Here is an 11,113-nt window from a genome sequence, read left to right as displayed (position 1 = left end):
AACATTATTCGTTTGATTGTGGATCGTCTTTTGGGGAGGTTTGAAGTTGATGTTATTGTCAGTGAGTTTGACTCTTTATGAATCTCTCTCCTTTCATAATTTATGCACTGAAATTGTACATGTATTTGTCAACTTTTGCTTACACCATCTCATCCCTTCCAGATGACTTGAAAGTCATAAATCTGACGCCCAGCCTGGCTACTCGTGTGGAATGAGCGTGAAATTGGACCCGATGGGCGCTGGCATGATGTTTGCTTCTGTTCTAAGCTGCTTTGCCCCGAAAATGGTAACACTAAGAACTGTAGTGTTTGCTTGAACTTCAAAGGGGCAGTTTGCCATTTAGTGTCTGCAATTGCAATCCATAATGTAATGTGTCATGGGGTTCATGTTTTTAAATTACATAATCTGTCATTAAAAACCAACTGTACCCTTTTTTTTCTATGACTTCCCTTCACTTTTTATCCTCCTATTTTAGGATGATAAGACCTTCAGCTTGGCTGGACAGCTTAGGCTGCGAGGAAACCACATGAGTGAGGACTCCGTGTACAGAGTGGGCAAAACCTGTAGCTACACCCCCTGGGCCTCCCGAGAGATTCTGTGCGACCGCACCTACATGGAGGCAAGTGAGCAGGGCATGCCCCAAGGGAGCCCAGTAATGGACTAAAGGAGCCCAATGTTACTCCAACGGCTTTATATGCTCTGGAAGCCAAACAGGCCAAATACGCCATCTAAATGTGAATCGGTTCTCCATTGCAGTATGGTTCTTGAAACATAAATCCTACTTTCATATCACATCAATAATTTCACAAATGCAAAATACACACTTGCTGTTAACAGTTGCAGCTGACAGTATTTTTTTTTCTTCCAGTAACTACATGTTTGTGGCAGTGTTCTGAACATCTGTGTAAACAGAGACTCAGATGGCTAATTAGCACAAGTAGATTACTTTGCCTTGTCTGATTTCTGTAAATGAGCTGTAACATGGAGATATGGCAGTGTGGGAACCTTAACCCTATAAAGGTATGTAGTAATTTAACCTTGTTTTTTAAATTTTATTTCTTGCTGGTATGAGGTATTCCTTATGTTTCAGAAACCGTACCACAGTGACTAGTGTTAACCTGTCGCGCAAGCGTTGGGCTCTAAACAAAACACCCCTGGCCAGAAGAGGCTATTGTCAATAGGTGCCTAAGATAGTTGGTGTCTATGACTGGGCTAGCCCCTATGGGGAACTGTCACGCTTGTCCTAACTGCCTGTATGAATGATCTACAACTCCAGTTTTGTTTGTTCTCCATCTGTGAAACAAAACAGAGGTATTGGCTCTTAACTGTCCTTGATTCCACTCACCTCTTCAAAATTCATACAGAAGGACTGTCACGCCCTGGCTCTGGGGACTCTAATATGTTGAGCCAGGGTGTGTAAAGTATATGTGTTTTGTTCTAGGTTTCACATTTTAGTATTGTTTGTCTATGTTGGCCAGTGCGTGGTTCTCAATCAGAGGCAACGTGATTCAGCTGTTGCTTGTTGTCTCTGATTGAGAACCATACTTTAGCAGCCTGTTTCCCCACATAGTTTGTGGGATCTTGTTTCTAGTCGGTTGTGTTAGACCGTGAACTGTCACGTTATCGTTTTGTTGTTTTTTGATCGTGTCTCTAAAAAAGAGTATGTTTGCCTGCAACGCTGCGCCTTGGTCCTCATCTCTGTTAGACGATCGTGACAAGGACATGGTTAGAGGAGAGGAACCTTGGCTCGTCAATGCGTTTTGAGGAGAGCAGACATAAATTGGAAAGATTAAGAAGTGACACTAATGTATTGCCACATACTGTATAGGGAATAATGGCCTTTCTCCCCTAGGTGTCGGTCAGAAGAACTCTTCCAGCATTCCAAACCTCGCCTGAGCAGCCTATGGGAGGGTCTAAGGCGAGGAGTGGCAATCTCCGGAGAGGAGCTGAGGTAGCCAAGCTTCTAGAATGTCACTGCGAAATGAGAAGTTGGCGCTGAACTTTCCTTTAGCAAGAAGTTTTAATTCATGTTTCCATTTCCTGAAACAGGCTCTTGCTTCAGGATACAATATGACAGCAGTGGTCTTCAGTCCTAGCGAGATGGTCATGACTGTGGATGAGCTCTGAAGAAAGGGCTATGCAATAGCCAACACTCCCACAAGGCTGGTGTTGAGGAGCCCATTAAAGCAGAGGAGACGTACCTACAGAATGTAAGCTGACTTCCTCCATGAGCTAACTGTTTATCCCCCTATGGTTTCTGACGGAGTGGTGCAAATGTTTGGAAACTGAGTGACCCTACCTGAATTTGTCAATGTTTTACTACACAGTGCCCTACTGAACACAGCCCTGGTGTGGTTGCCCCCTGAACAGGTCGCTGGGGTTTCGATGAGGCTGCTCTCAACCTCTACCTTCTTTCAGCAGAAGTGGCTGGTGACTCGACTAGATGCAACTGCTGCTTGTCCAACAACCGGTTGAGTGAACTTTGAAAAATTAAGGTCCTATTAACCCAGTTAATTGGAACTAGACTTTCGTTCGTGTTGATCGTACCTAGGTAGTGTTGAGTGTTTTGAAACAGAAGGAACTATCTGAATTTGTCTAAGGGCATATTTTTATTTGCTACAATGTTCCCTGGCCTACTGAACATGCTGCCTTGTTTCACTGCAGGGGCAGTGGTCTTCACTCCAGAAATGATCACCTGGTACATGCCCAGGCACCTAGACCCACTGATCTCCTCTGGTGCCTTCACCATGTTGGAGGTATACATGGGGATTGATGCCAAGAGACTGGACGCTGAGGAAATGGCTGCCAGAAAATACTCCCTTTCAGTCACTGATGCTCATATTATCATTGAGATTCCGGTGGGGGCAGTCGGAGGCTACTTCAAGGTCGGCAGGGATGATAATCTTTTATTTCTAAATCAGAGTATTTATAAAGCCCCCTTTTTAACGGCCACAATTGTCAGCGCTCTGCAGTAACACTTCTCTCGTAGCCTTCTCATGGGAAAACTCTTAGAAACATGTCTTGTGTAAAATGTATCTTTATCAAGCAATATTACTAAATGATCACTTGACTGTCCCCTACAGAGCCATATTCAGGATGACCAGTACTTCGTCACTTACGCCATTGAGCCCATGCTTGAGTTGCTGTGGATCGAGGAGGAAAATGAGGACACCAGATATAAAGTCCTCTTCCCCATCACTACACCTCTGATGGCCAGGCCTTCACAAGTTTGCAACTGTGAGTCTGGTGTAATTGAATGGTGCTGTGGGATGCCTGGGTCATGTTCTTTAGGCACCGACAGGAATCATTTCCTGAAACATGGAGTGATTATCCCTAGAAATGCAGCTTTCTACCAAGCATTTAAATGTTTTTGTGCCAATTAACAGACACGCCCTTGGACACTGAGCAGCCAGTGTTTATGTTTGAGTTGGGGACCTTCAACATCGACGTGGAGCTGCTGAATGTCACCTTTCCCACTGGGGTGTTAACTGTTGCGGAGTGCAATGCCAGAGGCTTCAATGTTCAGGAGCACAGATCCCTGGACAACACCTCGAAGACCTTCACAATGGAAGTGACCTTCTCTGACCCAGTGGTCTTTCAGGAGGTACCTTTCTCTCTAAACGCAAAGCCACATGCCATAACTGGGGCGTTGCCTAATAAGAATGGGCCAACAAAATTGAGCGACTGTATCATGACGTTTTCACCAGCAAATGGTGCTTGATTTACGATGCATCTAGTAATTCTTGAGTATATAATTTTCGTATTCCCTGTGTACTTTAAGTTATCACTTGATGTTGAATAGTTAAAACACTATCAGTTGACAATGCTCTTGACTGTACTACAGAAAAGGCCGGAACAAGGTGTCGCAGCCTTCACTCTTCAGCTGATCTACGGCCTGGTCGTCTTGCCAGAGTACACCCCTTTCTCTCACCCTGCTGTTGTGGACGCTGTACTGCAGGACGTTGGTATGTAACTGGTCTCTGGACTATGCACCACTAATCTTGACTGTTAACGCGATGATTGCAGTGAATGCCATATTTGACTTGAAAGACATGTTTTTTTCCCCTCTGCAAAGACTGTAAGCTGTGTATTTGGAACCTGTGTCCTGTTCCCAATTTGCCAGGGTTGTGTTCATTAGAGCACACCGTAGAACTTCACACCGTAGAACTTCTTGTTCAAGTAGTACCTCCATGTTTTGTGTTTACTTAACACAACCCTGTTTGTCCTTGCAGTTCCACCATCGGTCACTGGAAACTGTGACCAGGATAACTTTTACATCACTTTGAACTACGGTAACCATAATCCCTTTTTCGTGGTTGTGGTTGGCAAGCGGCTGCTGACCAAGGAGCTTGCTCAACAGTATTTAACCGAGGGTGACACAAACTTTACCATCACGGTGCCCTTCTCTTCACCGGATGCAGTGTTTGAGGTATGATGCTCTCCCTGAACATCATGTTAAGCTAAAATTCTAAATTAAACTGACCAATGAATTCTCCCACTGGTTCCCAGTCAGTTCACTCATCGTTTGTCAGGAGCAGACTGGATGTGGCTATGTTGAATCCCTACAACAACATTACCATCAAATACTTCACCCTGGCTTGCAGCTTCCTCAAAACTCTGACTGGTTGGTTCTCAAACTAATAGTGCACAAAAATACCAAACCTGGGTTCAGATGGTAATTTTTCTCCAAAAACTGAGCCTAATTGTAGTGCCAGATGGACTTCACTTTTGGACTGTTCCCTTGTGTTAGGCAAGCTCAATTAAGGGAAGCAAGTATTGTAATGAAACATACTGTTTGATACCTCATGGTTACCTGTCCTTTGCCCCAGAGTGTTTCTCTAACGGGACGATGACTGCATTGGCGGTGAAGGTAGAGTCTGCTCCCAGTCTGAACCCCAGTCAGCTGAGCCTGAGTGACCCTGCCTGTGGCCCCACCTACAGCGACGACCGCTTCGCCTACTTCTACTTCACTGTCAACTCGTGTGGCACCACCCGGAAGGTACTTTATCCTGAGGTGATGGGTACTGTGTATGGACTGCTCGCTTCTGCAGACCCTAAAGTAAATGTCCCTCTATTATAGTTTATCAACAATGTCATGCTGTATGAGAACGAAATCTCCTTGCCAGACGAACTTGAGGGGAAGACTAATGCAGAGACTACATCAGACTCTGAGGAAGACTATCAGTAAGTGATTATACGACTCATAACAATTGTAATGGATATTTATAAACCGTTATCACCAGTTGCGCAATACTCTAACCTTGTATACAGGGAAAATGTGGCTCATCTGCTACCAGTCATGGCCTCAGGAACCAGGGGTGCTGCAGAGACTGGGACAGGTCAGCTTATGGTCAGAATGAGACTCGCTCATGGTAAGGGTGCACTAATTTCAACTTTCGCTACGTTTTTTAAATCTTAAATTGCACAACCATTGCAAAAAATTTAAGCGTTATGGTGAAGGCTCAATCTTGCCTTCTGATTGCCTGGGTGGAAATTATTTCGAACCTGTAATGCTTCCACTGATCCAACCTGCTCAGATCTACTTGAGTGGCCATGGAGTCGGAGCTAGGGGTTGACTTGGTGAATTCAGCACAAGCCTCTAGTTGATGTAGTGTTTGTGATAGATGGGTCATGTTTATTGGGGGCACAACAGGATATGAAAACTATGCTTATTGTCTAAGTCCATGTATCTCCCTGTTTTGTGCCCGCTGTTTTGGGACAGTGCTTTATTTCGATCTAAACTAACATGGTTACATTCACATGTATTCAGTAGATCTTCCTAAAACGTTCAGAATATTTAGGCACGTTAGCTAATTAAGTCCTTGAGCCAGCCTAATCAGGCTATTTCTAAAGACTTCAGACCAAACCACTATAGGACTTCGAACATAAGGCGGTTGTGGTTACAGCTGTATTTCTTTATTCTGCTTAACTTGGTTCCTGTCTCTACTGGCAGCTGTGAGAAGCCGGAGGCTCCGTACCGTGTGGTCTTCCACCCAGTGGTGGCTGACGCCAGGGTCCATTTCCCTTCTCACATCAAACGCTTTGAGGTCCAGATGTTCTCCTTCGCCAAGGATCTGGATTACCTGAGTGGCCAGGTGAAGTTCTCTAAACTTTTGTTTTAGGTACATTTTGAGTGGTAATCATCCCTCTTTTAATTGTCTATTTGGTTGGTAGCTCTTCGTCCATTGTGTTGAGGTCATCTGTGACACCAATAGTCCCTCTGACCTCTGTAGTGGACAGTGTGAGAACCAGGACAACAATGAGAAAGGTATGGAATGTTTAATGATTTTCAGACACTGCCAAACACGTAACTGAACTAATAAGTTTCTCTTAACAGGGCAAAGACATCTCTGAGGAGTATCGCATGTATGTTTCATCTGGACAGATTCTTCGGGTGTAGATGTCCTATGTGAGGAAAGTTCAAATAAAATGTAATAATTTGGTTTGATTCACTTGCTCTAATTTGTCTTTGCATCAGGCATGGTGGTGTTGACTGGATCAAAAAGGGCAACTTACACATTTTAAGGTAGCTTCAATGCAAATTTCCAGGTGAGCATTAAAAACACCAAGGCATATACTTAAGTCTCATCTGACATGTATAAATCAACCCTTTTTGTAATCACACAACTTAACCAGCCACCCTAGTGTTAAGTTGCAAACCAACTTCCCATCTGGGGAAATCTGACTTTACAATATACAATTGGTATAAAAGCCTTCCGGTGTCTAGGAGGAACGGAGTCAGTGTTCCAGCAGGTTGTTCCCCCAAAGTGAGGCCAGCAGGGTGGTGATGCTGAGCTCCAGGGCCATGGACAGGGCTGTGGATGGATGTGAGCTCTAACTGCAGCCGTGTTGGTGTCTTTTAATTCAGGAAGTAAACAGATTCCAATGTTCCTCTTCTCTATGAGACATGTAGAATTGGCACATCAGTTTACTTCCTGAATGGACTTTACTTAATTCGATGGCCCATGCAATGAGTTCACTAGTGTTTAAGAAATCTTGAGGCTGTTATAGTGCTGCTGAGTCCCAGGGAGAGAGGAGTACTGGTATCCAGCCTGAGGCAGCAGCATGTGAGCCAGGTCAGCCATTACACCAGTCAGTGCTGCAGCAGACTGGACTCTGTTGGGATCCTCCCTGTGAGGTGTACACAGGAAGGGGTGGTCCTGAGGGATAAGGTGATCCTCTATGCACATGCTGTGCCACTTCCAGGTTCTGACCGGTTGACTGACGAGTAGCATTCACCACCGTCCGTGACTCAGCAGGCGTTCGCACAGGTGGCAGTGGAGGGAAGGGGTGACCCAGAGGGAAGAAGCGAGAGACTTTGTTAATAGTGGATAATGTAAACAATGGCTAACTTTTCCTAATTTAGACACACTGCTGCTTCTCACTAGTGTAACACATGGCAAGTGTTCCTGGCAGATGCCCTCATCCCAGACTATTGCGCATAAGTCTGGTTCATCAACAATTCAAAGTTGGCTGTACTTACCATCTAATTTTGGTGAATCACGACTGGTGTGGCTCTTGTTACAAGTCATATCGTAATATTTTTTTTTGTCTTAAGGTTAACTGTTTAGGTTTAAAATCTCATCTAAAGAGTAGAAATGGGCAGTGTTCATGACTTTGTGGCTGTAGTAACTGACTACCACGGTGTGCTAGCTTACGGGGAAGGTGTAATGGGAGATTGGTTGGTAGATTCAGCCTATGTGCTGTTCTAACAGCAGAGCTTTCTTTTCAGCACCATGGAGTGAACCCTAACCATCAAAGTCTGCCAGTCCCTGGATTTATGGTGCTTTCAAGACAACTGGGAACTTTGAAAAACAGTCAAATCATGACGTCAGTGATCTTCAGGTCGGAGCTCTAGAAAGAGGCCCGAGTTCCCGACTTGGAATTCCGAGTTGGATGACCGTTCAAAACGTAGTTGTCTTGAACTCGCTGAAGTCTGAGATTTCCCAGTTCTGAGTTTCCAGTTGTTTTTGAACGCAGCATAAATCATGCTGGATTGACAGCATGGCCAATGTATTCAACCTTTTCTAGCTAATGATGTTGAATGTTTATCCTTTTAAGCTTGGAAAAGAGACCCTTAAACCCAAACTTGGACCACACATCCACTCCACTGAATAGCAGGCTAGTGATTGCTTTGCAATGCTTGTAGTTAGCTACTGATTCCTTCCAAACCACTCATTGTTGAATTTGCGATTTGCAACTTGTGTAATGTTTATGGCCGATGAGCACCGATACGTTGTATCTATAATTTATCTTCATATGACAAGGATTGAAAATGATTTGCCAGTAGATTGTCGACTTGATTCATGATAACTGCTTGTCTAGCTTGCTAGCTAAGATTTTGAAAGTACGATGTTGACATGATCAGTCCAATCAAAGCTACGGTAGATATAGTGTGATTTGATGTCATTTTATCTTTGGCCAATGACCTTGAGCCTTCTTGGATGGGCACTTCTAATGTAACTCTATGGCAGCACCCAAGGGGCTTGAATTTTCGAGCTCTCCCCGTAGATTTTGCGGTGACGTAGTATCCCTATGAGTGACAGCTAGAGAACATGACCAACTGCTACGTATTTTCCGCTGGCTGCCCCACCACCACAGAAAGCACTGAGCTAGGCTGAAACACCTGCATTTTGGAGCTGCCTTATTCAAGAAAGCAAAAAAAAGACCATGTTTGAATGCCGCTTTATTAAATCAATGTTTTTTTTTTACATTGATTGCAAACTGATATGTAATACGTATTAATGCCTAAATAAAATGCAAAACAGGCAACAACAAAAAAATGATACATATTACAGTGAGGTCAAGTTGTAGAGCTAGGGAGAGGGTGTCAGAGTCCAGGGTTGGATTCTCTTTCCTTTCGTTGGAGCCTCCCAGTTGCCTCATTGATCTTCAAAGAGGCTCGTGGCCTGGAATGCCTGGTGTTGCCATGCCAAGCAGTCTCCTGCCTTTTTTTATTTAAGTATCCAGACAAAGGTGTTTGAGTGTACATGGTGGATTGCTAACATAGTTGAATAACACACAAATAGTCTAAAGTACAGGTCATAAGTGCAGCACACATCTGAAAAATGTATCATTAAATATGTGTACACAGTGGCGGCTCCTGAAAAAATTCTCAGGGGGGGCAATTTTTCTGATGATTTAGGTGACCTACACACATTTTAAAAAAGATATGTCCAGCAACAACATGAAGACAGGGGCAGCATACAAGTCAATACTGATATACACATTACTTGCTTCAAAAAGGCCTCATGGTTGAATTGGAAATATGTGCACCTGAGCAAGCAGGAGCTTTTGATAGAGGCTACTGAAAACATTGATGCAAGTTATTGGTAATAAGAAATTTTTATAGACTTCCATATTCTGCCCTCTTGTATAGATTTGTGAAAATGAACAGTGATAGACATTTTGCCTGAAAACAGAATTTGAAAATAATTTCTAGAAAAGGTAAACACAGCTATCTGTATGGCTTTGTAAATATGAACAACCATATTCTGGCCAATTGTATAGATTTGTAAAAAAATTGTTTACTTTTTTAAAAATGAAAAATAACTATTTTAAACAACATCAACTGTGAACTGATTTGGGCGTGTGTGTGTTAAAGAGACAGACAGGGAGGGACAAAGAGAGAGAGAGGCTACATTACTTGTACTGAAACTGTTCTCTTCTCTCTTTCAATGCAGCAAAGCGGTCAATGACTTTCTCATTGAAATCAGGCATGCTGAGGACTAGTTTACTAGTTACTTTTTAGCTTGCTGCATGATCAAATTCAGCTAATGCGCATAGCAATGCACGTAATGGCCTTTCTTGAAATGCTCACGCACCTTTTGCCTTCTCTCGCCTCATCACACTGGCTCCATCGTAAGCTTGCGCAATGAGTTTGACTTTCACGTCGTCGGCAAAAAGACCGTTCAGTCTCTCCAAAAGCACACTGGCGATTGAGACTGAGGTTGATTCCGAGATGGGAATGAACTCAAAAAAGCGATCCTGCACTTTGTGGTTGTCTCTTTGATGTGAACTTCTTTCAAAGAGACAATCGAGTTGCACTGAACGCTATAGCCATCTTGATAGTAGTACGTGAATTGATTGATGCTGCTACCCGCTCTTTTCTTAGTTACGTTCATGGTTACGTTACGTATGACGAAAGCCGTAAGTGCAAGCCCTCAGAAACCCATAGAGATTGTATTGAAAGCTCTGAAATTTGAAAAAATAGATTTTACATGGGAGTCTATGACAGACTTCTGGGCGATTTTCAACCTGACTGAAATCGCCCCCAAAAAGGGGGGCCATTTGAAGCACGACTTTAGCCTGATTGGACATTTAGTGGCAGGTGGCACTGTGGCAGATCAGACGTCTAGATTACAACACTGATAACTACTGTTGCCGTGATATAATTGATTAGAAAAAAAATCCCTTCCTTTTCCCGTTTGGCAGTGCGTCGCCCATATCGCCCTATTGAACACACCGCCCCTGTGTGTACATTTACATGTGATTAAACCACCATTTAATGTTATGGCAGCCATTTTGGATTTTGGACGCCATAATGGATTTGGATTCAAGTCTAGGGGGCCCCCTAACGTAATTGCAAGAGGCTGAACATATAAAATCCACAGAGGAACTTTTTACTTAAAATACGTTTTCGGTGTCTGAGCTTCCCTTAGAGCCGATTACAATAGCCACAACATCAAAACATTTAACTGTATGCATTTTTGTCAGGCAGGACTATACAGCACCGAACGAGAGCTAATTTGACTTGAAAGTTCTGTTAAACAGTTACCAAAAAGTAAAGCTTACATTCATCATAAATATTCATTGTTGATATTTCCGCCAGTTGTATCTGGGTGTTTACAGGTCTATATTTCCAAGATGCATTAAGATATCCTAATGTCGTTTGTGTATGTAGGGCAAACAACTGACTACTTGTATTCCACATTTTAGTAATATCAGAGCTTGTAATTTTGGGTTACATCAGTTTATGTGGCCCAACCCCCTTCAAGCCAGGCATCATTCTGCACTGTTTGAGTTTAGGTGGTGTGTCACTATTTATCAATTTAACCCCTTTTGCAATAACATTTTTACACAACCATCCATTTCATATATGGGAGACTTGAGA

General features: G+C 43.3%; 1 pseudogene; it reads left to right on the top strand.

Annotated features, from left to right (window-relative positions):
• Window positions 1-232: 232 nt before the first annotated feature.
• On the top strand, window positions 233-7,232 carry LOC121552530 (annotated as a pseudogene).
• Window positions 7,233-11,113: the final 3,881 nt, after the last annotated feature.

This window comes from Coregonus clupeaformis, chromosome 36 (assembly GCF_020615455.1).
Source record: "Coregonus clupeaformis isolate EN_2021a chromosome 36, ASM2061545v1, whole genome shotgun sequence".
NCBI classification, from domain to species: Eukaryota; Metazoa; Chordata; class Actinopteri; order Salmoniformes; family Salmonidae; genus Coregonus; species Coregonus clupeaformis.
The sequence above is the reverse complement of the archived record's forward strand: the minus strand, read 5'-3'. Positions and strand labels throughout refer to the sequence as shown.